This window comes from Harmonia axyridis, chromosome X (genome assembly GCF_914767665.1).
Source record: "Harmonia axyridis chromosome X, icHarAxyr1.1, whole genome shotgun sequence".
NCBI lineage: Eukaryota > Metazoa > Arthropoda > Insecta > Coleoptera > Coccinellidae > Harmonia > Harmonia axyridis.
This window is the reverse complement of record NC_059508.1, coordinates 13691773-13705752: the sequence shown is the minus strand read 5'-3', so window position 1 is coordinate 13705752 and position 13980 is coordinate 13691773. Positions and strand designations below refer to the sequence as shown.

Here is a 13980-nt window from a genome sequence, read left to right as displayed (position 1 = left end):
GTAACAAAAGTTATCTAATGATGCAATAATATACGGGGAGTGCCATCTGATATAAGGAAGTAGTAGCCTCTTTCCGGTATAACCGGTAGTTATAGAGATTTGAAAATATTTTAGGGAGAAGGATCATTGTCTCAAACCCCAATATGCAAATTTTCAGCTCAAAATTATGATAAGTTTTCCATAAACGTCTAATAGGCCATTCCGGTGAATCACTCTGTATAATATAATTTTCATACGTATTGAAATATATATATTTGGCAATATAATTTTCGGCATCTTTTGATGTGAAAGACTATCTTTTCGTGGTAACGGCAAAATATGAAGCACTTTTCACTGAAAAATCTTAGTGTGTCATTATAGGATGTTATTTCCTTTCGATCAGGGTACAACTATCAATTATTGCATCTGCACTAAAGAGCAGGAAGAATGACTAATTCGTATAGTAAGTTTCGGCACTACCAGATGATTCATTTATTTCGTGGTTTAATATAATCAGAACGTTTATTGACCTCAAAACAAATCCATCAGTTGTAATCACTTGAACTTGGATTTGTTGTTTTTTTTTCTTGGGAAGACAAACATTTCTTTCACAAGTGACGTTTCTTGAATACCAAAGGACGTCTCTCTTCATCAAATAATAAACATTCTTGTTCAACTTGAGGTATTATAGTGGTTGCTCTGGACACGAAACAATGGACAATTTAGTTCCTAGGAGCAATTATAGAAATGAGGAGTAATAAAGGAAATTATAGGCATTGAGAATATTTTCAACGGCACTTTTGTTTTTGTGAATCCATTAGAATGATCTTTATATAATGTCATTCATTTATTAGAAACTGCCTGCTTGAATTTTAGCCCATAACAGGCCAATTGAAAAGTCCCCGGTCAACTATAGTAAAACACATTTTTTTGGGAGGCGATACAGCGATTATAGCGATCTTCCAACTTTTCGATACCATTTTTCTAGTACGATTTGTCTTCCGCTTCAAAATATGCCTCAGTTACGGCGATTACCTCTTTATTGGCGCTAAATTTCTTTCCAGCGAGCATTCTTTTGAGGTCTGAGAACAGAAAAAAGTCGCTGGGGGCCAGATCTGGCGAATACAGTGAATGCAGAAGCAATTCGAAGTCCAATTCATGCAATTTTGCCAATGTTTTCATTGATTTGTGACACTTCGTATTGAATTGATGGAACAACACCTTTTTTTTTCTTCAAATGGGGCCTTTTTTTAATGATTTCTTTCTTCAAACTATCCAATAATGCTATATAATAATCGCTGTTGATGTTCTGGCCCTTTTGGAGGTAATCAATGAATATTATACCTAGCGCATCCCAGAATACTCATGCCATAACCTTGCCAGCTGACTGTTGTGTTTTTACTTGCTTTGGATTCGGTTCATCGTGTGCAGTCCACTCAGTTGGCTGTCGATTGGACTCCGGAGTGACTTGATGGAGCCATGTTTCATCCATTGTCACATATCGACGCAAAAATTTAGGATTATTGTACTTGAACAGCTTCAAACAACACTGCTCAGAATCATCAACACGTTGTTGCTTTTGATCGATTGTGAGCTCGCGCGGCACCCATTTTGCACACAGCTTTCTCATGTACAAATATTCGTGAATGATATGATGTACACGTTCAGATGATATCTTCACAATGTCTGCTATCTCGATCAACTTCACTTTACGGTCATTCAAAATTATTTTGTGAACATTTTTGATTCTTTCGTCGGTGACAGCCTCTTTTGGGCGTCCACTGCGTTCGCCGTCTTTGGTGCTCATTTCACCACGTTTAAACTTGACATACTAATCAATGATGGTTGATTTTCCTGGTGAAGACCCCGGAAACTCTCCATAAAGCCAAGTTTTTGCTTCAACTGAATTATTTCCGTTCAAAAAGCAATATTTTATCAGCATATGAAATTCTTTTTTTTTTCTATCTTTTTTCAAATAACAAAAGTAGATACACTCACAACGCAATATCTCACAAACTAATAGTCGGACTGCTGTCAAATTTTGACAAATATCGTTTGAAGGTACTAAGTAAAAATCAAATGGATTTAATACTAGCACCTCCATCTGTGCATCAGACCGAAGACTTTTCAATTGACCTAATATTATTTGCCTACTACGTTCTGTATAATTTTCGATCTGTTGAAAATGATCATGATGAAAAAATCAAAGCGCCCGCATCTTTTGTTCATATCGACTCAACTTCAGCTTTCACTCTCATCATAAAAATTAAAAAAAAACAACGTTATCACCTCAGTTTCGCAACGTTAAAAAAACTACACGAATATCAATGTATTCCGAAACCCGTTTTTCACCTCAGCCAATAAATCATCTGTTGATTACCCATGAATAACGTTAATTAAATATACCAATTAACTTCTTTATGATTTTCTGGTCATACCGATTTTACGTTGGCTCTGAATTCGAGTCACTTCACACTACATAACGAACACCTGCGTGAAGATATTTCACGTACGAAACAATCGGAGGAACGTGTCCTCAAAAGCCGCCTCACATGAAGAATAACCTTATTACGCCCACGCCCAAATAAATACCGAACGAATCGAAGTATGTATTACCTTATCGAGATTTTTTTTGTCACGCTGTCCACTTCAAATCTGCAGTTGCGTCCATTCGATCTAGTATGCTCTGACCTGCATTCGTGTGGGACCAAATTATGTAATAATGCGCCTTCAACATTGAAATTACAGCCATAATTCGATTTTTATGATTTTTTGATCAAACGTCAAACGTTAGCTGTGTACCGTTCCCACCGCACATAAATTTGGACAAATTGAAAAATAATTGGATCCATATCCATAATAAATTATATTCCCTAATATCCCAACACTGAAATTTGAAGTTTAGACTTGGTAGCAAAGTTTGAACAGTTCATCCAATAAGAAATTTCTAATACTGATACGTAATTGACTAACAGGCCAATTAAAAAGTCCCCGGTCTACCATAGTAAAACACATTTTTTTGTCAAAATTCGATTTTATTAATCAACATAGTTGCCTTCGAGGGCGATACAGCGATTATAGCGATCTTACAACTTTTCAATTCCATTTTTGTAGAACGATTTGTCTTTCGCTTTGAAATAGGCCTCATTTTCGGCGATTACTTCTTCATTGGCGTTGGATTTCTTTCCAGCGAGCATTTTTTTGAGGTCTGAGAACAGGAAAAAGTCACTCGGGGTCAGATCTGGCGAATACGGTGGATGCAGCAGCAATTCGAAGCCCAATTCATGCAATTTTGACATTGTTTTCATTGATTTGTGACACGGCGCATCGTCTTGATAAAACAGCATCATTTTTTCTTCGAATGGAACCGTTTTTTAACGATTTCATGATGATATCTTCACAATGTCTGCTATCTCCATCAACTTCACTTTATGGTCATTCAAATTTATTTTGTGAACTTTTTCGATTTTTTCGTCGGTGACAGCCTCTTTTGGGCGTCCACTGCGTTCGCCGTCTTCGGTGCGCATTTCACCACGTTTAAACTTGGCATACCAATCTAGGATGGTTGATTTTAATGATGCAGACCCCGGAAACTCTTCTTCAAGCCAAGATTTTGCTTCAACTGTATTTTTTCCCTTCAAAAAGCAATATTTTATCAGCACACGAAATGCTTTCTTTCCATCTTTTTTCAAATAACAAAAGTAGCTACACTCACAAAGCAATATCTCACAAACTAATTGTCGAATTGCTGTCAAATTCTGACACGTATCGTTTGAAGGTTGTTACTAACTAAAAATATTATGGATTTAAAACTAGCACCGTCATCTGTGCATCACACTAGGGACTTTTCAATTGGCCTAATAGATGGTATTGCACAGTGACGTGTAACGAAAATGTTTTTAATACAATTTATTTTGGGGTTTTCAATAATTCCACTAGGAAAATTGAGGAGGTATCATTCTAGAATACAATAAATTATGGAAATGCTTCCTAGAAATCTTAGATCACCTGAAACGTTTAAACATCAGTTTCTAATAAGTTCTATTTGCGTATTCAATTACTAATCATTGTTCGATTCGCAATATTTAAATAAAAAATTTACGACACTTGGAAAATGGTCTTCGGTTAGTAGAAGGTCATAGAACAGTGGTTGTTGATGTTTTCCATTTTATAACAACAAAGAATCCTCTATCACCCATTATTTCAATTCATTACAAGCAATAATGAAATTGAAGTTGTAAATTCTACAGTGTGATGGTATGAATTTTCAAAGAGAATAACGTTTATTTTCAAACACCACAAACTGAAGTTGTCGCAAACAAATTACGTATGGTTGAACGTAAACACTTGGATCCTATGTTTATATTATGCTGTCTTAAATGAACGTACAAATACACATGTACTTTATTCATTACCTCCATTCATTTCCACTCCTCTCATTAAATATCTTCAAAGCGAGGAGAAAATCCATGTAAATGAGTGGAAATTTCGAATACAAGAATTGATTTTTTTTTGAAACGAGTAACTAACTTTTCAATGATTTCTCTGCAATATGAACTATTCTGAGTATTTTCTCATGGGGCGAAGCACTTTCATGTGATAAATACGGAAAAGAACTCGTGAATGTCGTCACAAAAGAAAACAGTTTGCTTTCTTTGTCGGCTTTTGGTTTCTCTGCCAAAGAAAGAATTCAAGTAACGTGGATACGCACTATCCACATCTGGAGATCACATTTAGAGATCATCGTGTAACCTAAGCCTCTCTTGAAATAAGAAATGTCTTCTATCCCACGTTAATAGTCCAAGATTTTGTCCCGAAAAATGGGAATATTATGAAGAACGGAATTTTTCTTGTGGGCAGACGTATCAGGAATACAAAAATTCTGAGATGAAGATTAGAGAAATAATAACAGCACTGACGGGAATTCAAGAATTTTTAAAGCATGCGCCAATTGCACCAATATACCTTTATACAGTTATGTGCTCTCCAAGATCCAATACTACTACTATACCAAATTTGGTAAAATAAAATACAAAATGAAAAATAAAAAAAAATAGGCGCATGAAAATGATTACATTAGTGTTTCTCATTTTTTCATATTCTGCTTGGATTTTCCATTTTTGTGATGGTGCAAATGAGATACATTGTGATATGACTAATTGGGTACTCGCTGGTTAATAATTCGAGGTCATAATCAATTCTGTCTGTCCGTCCAATCATCTTGTACACGATAATTTCTTTATTGAGTCATTGTTTTCTATCAAAGTTATTTGAAGTTTCGTGAAAAATTCACAAGACTTCAAGAGCTCCCAACTCGAAGTCAGGGCTTTTATGATTTTTTTACGTTTTGTTCTACAAAAAGTTCGAGTCATTCTGAAAGTCGACCTGACTTGATAGGCCGTCAGAATATGATTATAACCCCATTTGAATAAACGTAGGAGACTAATCCCTCAGAATATTCTAATCCTTTTTATTGAAAAATTGATCCTTTACAATTCGAGACGGTCAAATGCATACCTGCTATGTTGTATATCTCTCTCATAATTCTCAGCACCTGTGTGTCTGTTAATTTCTCAATGACATATAGTTTTATAACGCAGGAGCCAAGCAGTCTTACTTCCTTTGGAAGTGTGACAGCAATTTTCAATAGCGCTGACTCGTATAAAATACGAGTATTCCCAATGATAGCCATTCCACAAAGGAAACCTTTCATGAATTCATCATTTCTCAGAAATATGTAACTGTTGATGATTGGTAAAAATTGCGAGGTTCAATTTCTTCAAAATCGTTACTTCGATCTATGATTGCGATTAAATATCACTCGACGAATGCTTAATCAAAAAATTTATTACTCAAGCAGTTCTTCTCACAAGTCCAAATATCGTCATTTACTCTGATATTAATTCTTTTTTCATTTTATACATACATAGGAAGTTCAATAGGTTCATTGACAGAAAAATATGATGAATTTAAGTTGTCCAAGTTTATGATCTTCTTATGAACACCCTGTACATTTTTGTTTCAAACCGCCAACAGTCTTATCATACCACGTATTTGCAGAATCGAAAAAAAAAAGTTTTCGAAAAAAATGAATCGTTGAGTTTATACCCAAGGTATGGCATATTACCGAAATTGTCGTCCAAAAAACTACCTAATGATGCAATAATATACTGGGTGTGCCATTTGAAATAAGGAAATAGTAGTCTGTTTCCGGTATAACCGGAAGTTGTAGAGATCTGAAAATATTTTAGGGAGAAAGATAATCATCTCAAATCCCAATATGCAAATTTTTAGCTCAAAATTATGATTAGTTTTCCATAAACGTCTAATAGGCCATCCCTGTGAATCACTCTGTAATAAAATTTTAAGAATGATATAGGTACATTAATTTGAGGAAAAATATCATGAATGTCAGAACTCGAGTAATTCATATCTTTTATCACGTGATGGATTGACGAAATTACAATGATGTCAATTTAAGTTAAACACGTATTTCATTTGAATTTTCGTTCTTATACATTTTGTGTTTTGCTGCAAATGTCGACAATGAAATATGTAAGTGGTTATTTCGCTTGCACTCTTATTTTTAGAAGATTATATTCACTATCTAATCATTTCTCTCCGAATGATAGGGCATTAACTTGAAGAGGAATACAAAAAACAGATACCCAAGTGGGGTCTGATACATCACTTGGAGAAAAGTACTGAAGTAACAAGGCAATAAACACATTGAGCTTGTAACATGACTCCCCAACTATTATTGAACTCCAGGACCAACAAAACTGATGCCATAGACCCAAGCAAAAGCTAAATATATCTATGGGACGACATAACGTATCTTCTTAGGAACAATTACTGAAGATCGACTAAAATTTTATAAATCAAGTTTGAAGATTGATTTTTCACTTTATAAGGATCGTTCATTCATGGTTGCGTAATTGCCTTTTTTCAGAAAAGTATAGTGTCGCCAATATAAGCATTTTTAATTGTATCATTCATATTGGACAACTCTATTTGAATTTGCAATCACAACTTGATTCTTTCTGATTTCTCTGAACGTTAATCAGTATTCAATTTTTTTCCTCAAAAACTAAGTTTCTAATTGACAATAATTGAGTGAGCAAATGTATTCTCCAAGCTTTTGACCTCCTATAATCACAAACGGAATGCTAGAATGCATTGGTTGTAATGGTGAGAGAAATACTAAGAGGTACCATATTCCTTTCGAATATTCAACGTTTATTGAGCAATAAAAATGAGATACCTCACTTGTTGTACGTAACAACTGAATACAGACACCCTGCAATTACATTTTACAACATAAATAAAAGATGGCAAACATATATGTTGTCTTTTTTTCATTTAATAATCTAACTTTATTGACTACGACCTTGCGGATGTGTAATTTATTCGCCTTGAAAATGAAATTCAACGTACCGGGTGCCCCAAATTAGTTGAGCTAGAAAAAAATGAATGGCACATTTTTTGGTTCGATTTTCGAGAGAATTAATTGAAAAACAGGCATTGTTCCTTTGAATGTAAACCATAAAAATTCCTGTAACAAATAAAAAAAAAATTTGAAGAATCACGTAATTCTATGTTTTCTTGGGCGTGATTAATTGTATTTTCGTGAAAGAAATTAGTTGAATTGACTTCAGGTCAATGCATTTTGAGCTCTCGATCACTTAACAGATCATTTCGTCACATGGCTTAAAATTGGAAAATTGCAAAATTTGGGGAAACGCACTGTTCTCTGAAATAAGCGTGCATGTATATTCGGTAAAATCTAAAAGATCTAGAATTACATTCTAGGGCTATCTCGTCCTCCTCTGATGACATGGTAATCCTTTTACAACAAGAAGGTAACGAATGATTGGTCGAATTCGAACATAAAAAAAGATCTACGGAATCTGCACTGATGTGAAATTCTTTCTGACAAACTTGGAGTGGTTACAACTTTGTTTTTTTTTTAATTCAAACCAGCCATTGGATAATGTATAAGGTATCCTGTCGTAGCGTTGTTGAGCCTTGAATTTATATCCTCTTTCCTTATTTAACGCTACGTAGAAACCTCATTCAATGCAAAATTCGACAAAATATTATACTTGTCTGTTGGATTCGTATTTCGGCTCGATAATTACAGTACATACGAATTCAAATAGCGATGAGAAGACAAGCTCTGAATACGGTAGATTGGCATCAGTAAAAACCAATCAATCTTCAGTTTTCAAGCCTCCTACGACTGGTCAATACATATTATGATCGTCATTTCTTATTGATGGGTTCCGATGATTCATATTGACAACGGAAAAGAATCGCTGTCCCAAATAAGGAAGAAAACATATGGCGTTATTGAGCAAAACCGTTGGAAAGTTGTGCCCTTGAAAACACTAAGAATGTCCGCCATCTCTTCAAACCTTATTTGGAGAGTACAAATGGCTCCAAAACCAACGGAATGAGCATAATAGATGCGAAATAAATACACAAATTCCCACTATATTTACTCGAAAGCTTTAATAGCCAATATTTCCGGATTTTCTCAATGAATATTCAAGTGCGCAATTCGAAAAAAATATATTATTTCTAATGGAAAACCCTTGTTCAAAAATAATTGGAATATTGTGGAAACGCCACTGACAGTTCTTTTTAATGGAAATGTTTATTGATGGAGAAATAAAGTTATCGTCTCATTTTTATAGCAGTTGAATTGCTAAATTAATTCAATTAATTATGAACTTGCAGTTGTTTTCACTACACTACATTCGTAATGATATGTGTAAACTCTATGAACATGAACAACAATTTATTATCGCGTTGGAATTGGTTCAACATTTCTAAACAGGGGTTGAACAATTTCAATTCGTTATGTAATTCAATCGATTTCATGAGAAATGCTCTGAAAAAAAGTTCTATTTTTAACTAGGATATAATGTATTTGTAGAGACATTTCTTTGTTTCCATATACAAATTTTCAGAGACATTCAACGATTAACTTTCACATTTTTATATGATATTTATCTGAAACATATTATTTAGCTTTCAGGAAATGGTGTGAATTCAATGTTGAAATCCACTTGAAATAACGGGTCCATTTCTATAGCGTTCTATATATCCTAGTAATTATCTAGGTATCCAATTATTTCAGCCACACGAAATATCACAGCTACAAGTAGGAAAGATCCTAGTGTTCTTTGTTGTAGAATTCTGGTTTTCTTCGACTTCGAATATAGTATTAAATTTTTTTCCAACAGCATTTCATTCAACAATATCCGAGTAATAAACATAACACAGTCCAACAAAGGATTCCAGTAAGTTTTTTTCGCAAAACACTGAGGCAGGTCAATTTTTTGGAGGGGGCAAATTTTGGCAACACTCCCAAGCTTAGCAATCTAGACATAATTTTTTAGGTTTTCCGATAGGAATTATACAGTTTGAAATAGTTATAATGGGAAACCATTTAATCATGGAAATATAGTCGCTTCAACAACGTTCAGAAATTATTTTATCAAAATCTGTGCTAATTTGTGATTACTGAGAGAAATTCAAGAACAATTCTTGGACAATATTATGCTGTTCATAGACTAACTGTTCGTCGTATTGTTGACAAATTTGAAAGTGAAAATTACAAGTAAAATACGACAAATTCTCAATGAATTTCTCTCAGTAGGTATTCGTAAATGAGCATCGATTTAGGTAAAATTATTTGACAATTTATTTCTAAACGTTGAAATGTGTATTTTTTTCATGATGAAATGAACAGAAATTACATAGGGAATATCAAAAAGTAAAACTCAATTTCGACGTTACAACCATTTCGAATTGTATCATCCTTTTTGAAAAAGCTTTATTGATTAAAATGCTGAAAAAATACGACCTCTAAGGCGCTTTCAGGATGAACTTATGGAAATATCCGGCTTAACTGCTCTATGTGGACCTCTCTGTATAATAGCGTTTTCTCAGAATGTGTGAATCGATAAAGTCATAGAAATTACCTGTGTAGTTTTCTGCGAAATCGATTCCAAATGAAAAGACCATCAACAATTCGAAATAACCAAATGAGCTGTCTCGTTTTCCACAATTTCAGGTCAGTTTTCATACGTGATGGTACCCACATAGTGATTTTCGGAATGAACATGATAATTACAGTTTTTGTATGGACGAGAGTATCTCGAAATTGATTTTGTTGCCTGGAAACGTTCATTAATGAATTCCGTCAGCAGATTTCTAGACATCCACGATATTGATGATGCTTTAAAGGTATAATAAAAATGATAATGTTGAATAATAGTTATTTTTAAGTTTGACCTGCCTTATCAAGGTTGTCGGTTTTAAGTTACGTTATGTTGTGAGGTAGTTAACTCCTGGATCAGCAAAAATCTGTGAATTCTCGGGAAAACGTTCGATATTATCAGTAATACCACTGGGTCTCGTGTATAGGGTCGATTTCAACCGAAAAATGTAATTATAGGTATGAAAACCGTTATTTTTCTCCAAAATCTTCAAGTAAATAACATGTTCTATCGATAATCGATAACTTTTTATATAGGTATATGAGAAGAAATATGATTTGGCCGACAGCTAACCATAAAGTTGAATTTTTTTCAAATAGGAAAATAATTAGATCAATAATTTAGAATAACAGATTTGGCTGAAAACTTGAAAATTTCAGGGTTCGAAATTGAAAAAAGTAGCCATTTTTTCAAACTGAAATTTATGAATCAGTTGCAAAATAGTGAAAACGAATGTTCATGCAAAACATCACGCAATTCTATAATTTTATAGCATGTCAGTTTGAAAATTATAGGTGCGATCCATCAGAAAACTGCTATTTGATTGTTGTTATTTGATATTACGTCTATGCTCTTATCATTTTTTTTGTTGTAATTGGATGAAGAGAAACCTTGGGTAGCCTCAAATAAATGAACGTTATGTTAACTAAAAACACGCAAATTTTACCTTACAATGGTTGAAAATAGAAGAAAAAGTCATAGTGTTGATTCAAAAAGATATTAGGCACATTGAAAAGTCGCCGGTCTGAAGCTGGTTTAGTGCAATAAACCTGAATTTTTGCGTCGATATGTGACAATGGATGAAACATGGCACCATCATTTCACTCCGCAGTCCAATCGACAGTCAGCTGAGTGGACTGCACACGATGAACCGAATCCAAAGCGAGGAAAAACACAACAGTCAGCTGGCAAGGTTTTGGCATCAGTATTCTGGGATGCTCAAGGTATAATATTCATTGATTACCTCCAAAAGGGCCAGACCGTCAACAGCGATTTTTATATAGCTTCATTGGATCGTTTGAAGGATGAAATCGTTAAAAAACGGCCCCGTTTGAAGGAAAGAAAGTGCTGTTTCATCAAGACAATGCGCGGTGTCACAAAACAATGGTAAAATTGCATGTATTGGGCTTCGAATTGCTTCTGATCCACCGTATTCGCCAGATCTGACCCCCAGCGACATTTTCCTGTTCTCAGACCTCAAAAGAATGCTCGCTGGAAAGAAATTTAGCGCCAATGAAGAAGTAATCGCCGAAAATGAGGCCTATTTTGAAGCGAAAGACAAATACCAACAAAAATGGTATCGAAAAGTTGGAAGATCGCTGAATCGCCCTCGAAGGCAACTTTGTTGAATAATAAAATCGAATTTTGCCAAAATCATTTGTTTTACTTTGGTAGACCGGGGACTCTTCAATTGGCCTGTTATATCTATTACCATTGGTTGTTGGTCTAAGCGTATGCCTTTAGAATACTTTAGATTAATCGAGCTGTGATGACGATAATATCTGCGATATTTTCAAAGATATTTCCTTCAATTTTTTTTTCTCTTCGAACAATTCCAAATAATAAACCAAAAAGGATTATGTTCGAGTAAAGTACGCATTTCCCGATCTCAAGAATGTCTGTTGCTCTAGGCATATCGTAAAACATGTCAAGTTGTTGGCTGCCCATCTAACATTAATGAGTAGTCGTTCGTGTTTCGAAATTTATGCAATGAAAAGAATTTATTACTGAAGAAATCATTACAAAATTAATAAATGGCCGGGTTGTTACAAACAAATTGTGTAAAACGTGCTAGGGGCGACACTAATTACAGGATTTACAATACAATTCTGTATCCATTATGATCTATTGTCAGCTTCGTTGTTACAGTTACTTCTAAAATCGCAACAATTCATTCTGCTGTTTCACAAATGAATAAGCCAGAAATGGCCTACAGATGTCACTACGATATTTATTCTTCGCATAACTCCACAATATTTTTACTTGTCGATTCAGCAATAGATCAACTAACAGGCCAATTGAAGAGTTCCCAGTCTACCATAGTAAAACACATTCTTTTGGCAAAATTCATCAAGCCAAGATTTTGCGTCAACTGTATTTTTTCCCTTCAAAAAGCAATATTTTATCAGCACACGAAATTCTTTTTTTTCATCTTTTCTCAAATAACAAAAGTAGCTTCACTCACAACGCAATATCTCACAAACTAATGGTCGGACTGCTGTCAAATTTTGACAAGTATCGTTTGAAGGTTGGTATTAACTAAAAATCATATGGATTTAATACTAGCACCGCCATCTGTGCATCAGACCGGGGACTTTTCAACACATCTACCCGAGTTGAAAAAATCCGTATAAAAAATTTCTTGGAACGAGATTTTTTCAACTCAGTGCTAAACTTTCTTCAGATTTAAGTACCCAAAAATGGAGGGTTTGTATGGCTTGTTCACGTTCATCATGAAAGATGATGAACCTACAGAACTTCCTCTTTCAACCGCCTACGATGTAAAACTACCAGCAACGTAATTGTAGTATGTTCGAACCAATTGTTTCTCAACTACTCTCTCATTATGACAATTATTATTGCAGTTATTGAATCGAACTATGGCTTTATTGCACTTAATAACTGAGAGAAAGAGCCATCTTCGTGGGAAAGGATTAACGGATTTTCTTTTAGCCATGCTAATTGATATGCACCTGCCCCATACTTTTTTTTGGCCAACGTAGATTATTCTTACTCGAATATTTGCGATTTGACTTATGCAATGGTCTGGTATGATTGGGCAGAATTTGATTCATTATCGGAAATAATATCGGGAAAAATCTGAACAAAAAGTTTGAAATAATGTATTTTCTTTTTATTTAATGTAGGTGTTCGTTATACCTACTTACTATATTTAACATAAATATTTTAACCATACAAGGTATATTTATTAAATAAATTATTCTTTAAACTCTTTCAAACTAGCCTGACAAGCAGTTTGAATTTTCAAACCTGTACCCATTGTCCAATTTGATTAGTCTTGAATTATTTGTCAGAAAAATCGACTTGAGTTTGACTTAAAACCAAGTCAAACTTGTGCAACTCTATTCAAAACTGAAGTTATAAATCAAAATTATCTCAAAAAGTGGGTACATTTTGCAACATGAAACAATAATTTTCCATTACACTTTCTTCTTATCGGCTAATATAATTCATGTATTATCGCAGTGTATATGGTAATTTTTCAAATTGTAATTATTGAGGAAGCATTTCCGATACTAGTTGATAATTGTTTTTATTTACAGGCGAATGGATGACGAATGTTATCTGCAAAGCTGATGATTTTCCCTGAAGTGGTAAGTGTTCATCATCTATTAAAAAAAAAACCTGAGTGCAGTGAAATTCCGATATAAAAACTAGGTAAAAAAAAACAGGATGAAGGTATACGATAAAAACTCAATGAAGAGTTATGATCAGTTCAAATAAAGAGAAGAATCAACACCCACAGTGAAAATCAGAGCTATTAAAGATAATTTGATAATCATTTCTCTGACAGATATCTTGAAATTCATAATATTCAGCGTTGAATTATTTTAATTACTTAAAATGGTTGGATTACTAATTTTAAAACTATTGAGGATCGATATGAATGTAGTTCTTTCTTCGCTTTCTGTTAGATCCTATGCACAAAAATCTTAATCGTGTAGGAACTAAATTTTAAATTCCTGTTGTT

General features: G+C 34.0%; 2 protein-coding genes across 3 annotated transcripts in view; one reads left to right on the top strand and one right to left on the bottom strand.

The window, feature by feature from the left end:
* The window catches only part of LOC123686460 (rho GTPase-activating protein 7), an 89604-nt gene that overhangs the window by 7860 nt on the left and 67764 nt on the right, over positions 1–13980 (top strand). For both annotated transcript variants that reach the window (XM_045626613.1, XM_045626612.1), the window contains exon 2: positions 13553–13603. The gene's annotated coding sequence lies outside the window, so the exon portion shown is untranslated. The remainder of the gene's footprint in view (positions 1–13552; positions 13604–13980) is intronic.
* Positions 1–13980, bottom strand: part of LOC123686461 (rho GTPase-activating protein 190) — a 34265-nt gene that overhangs the window by 19964 nt on the left and 321 nt on the right. The window lies entirely within an intron of this gene.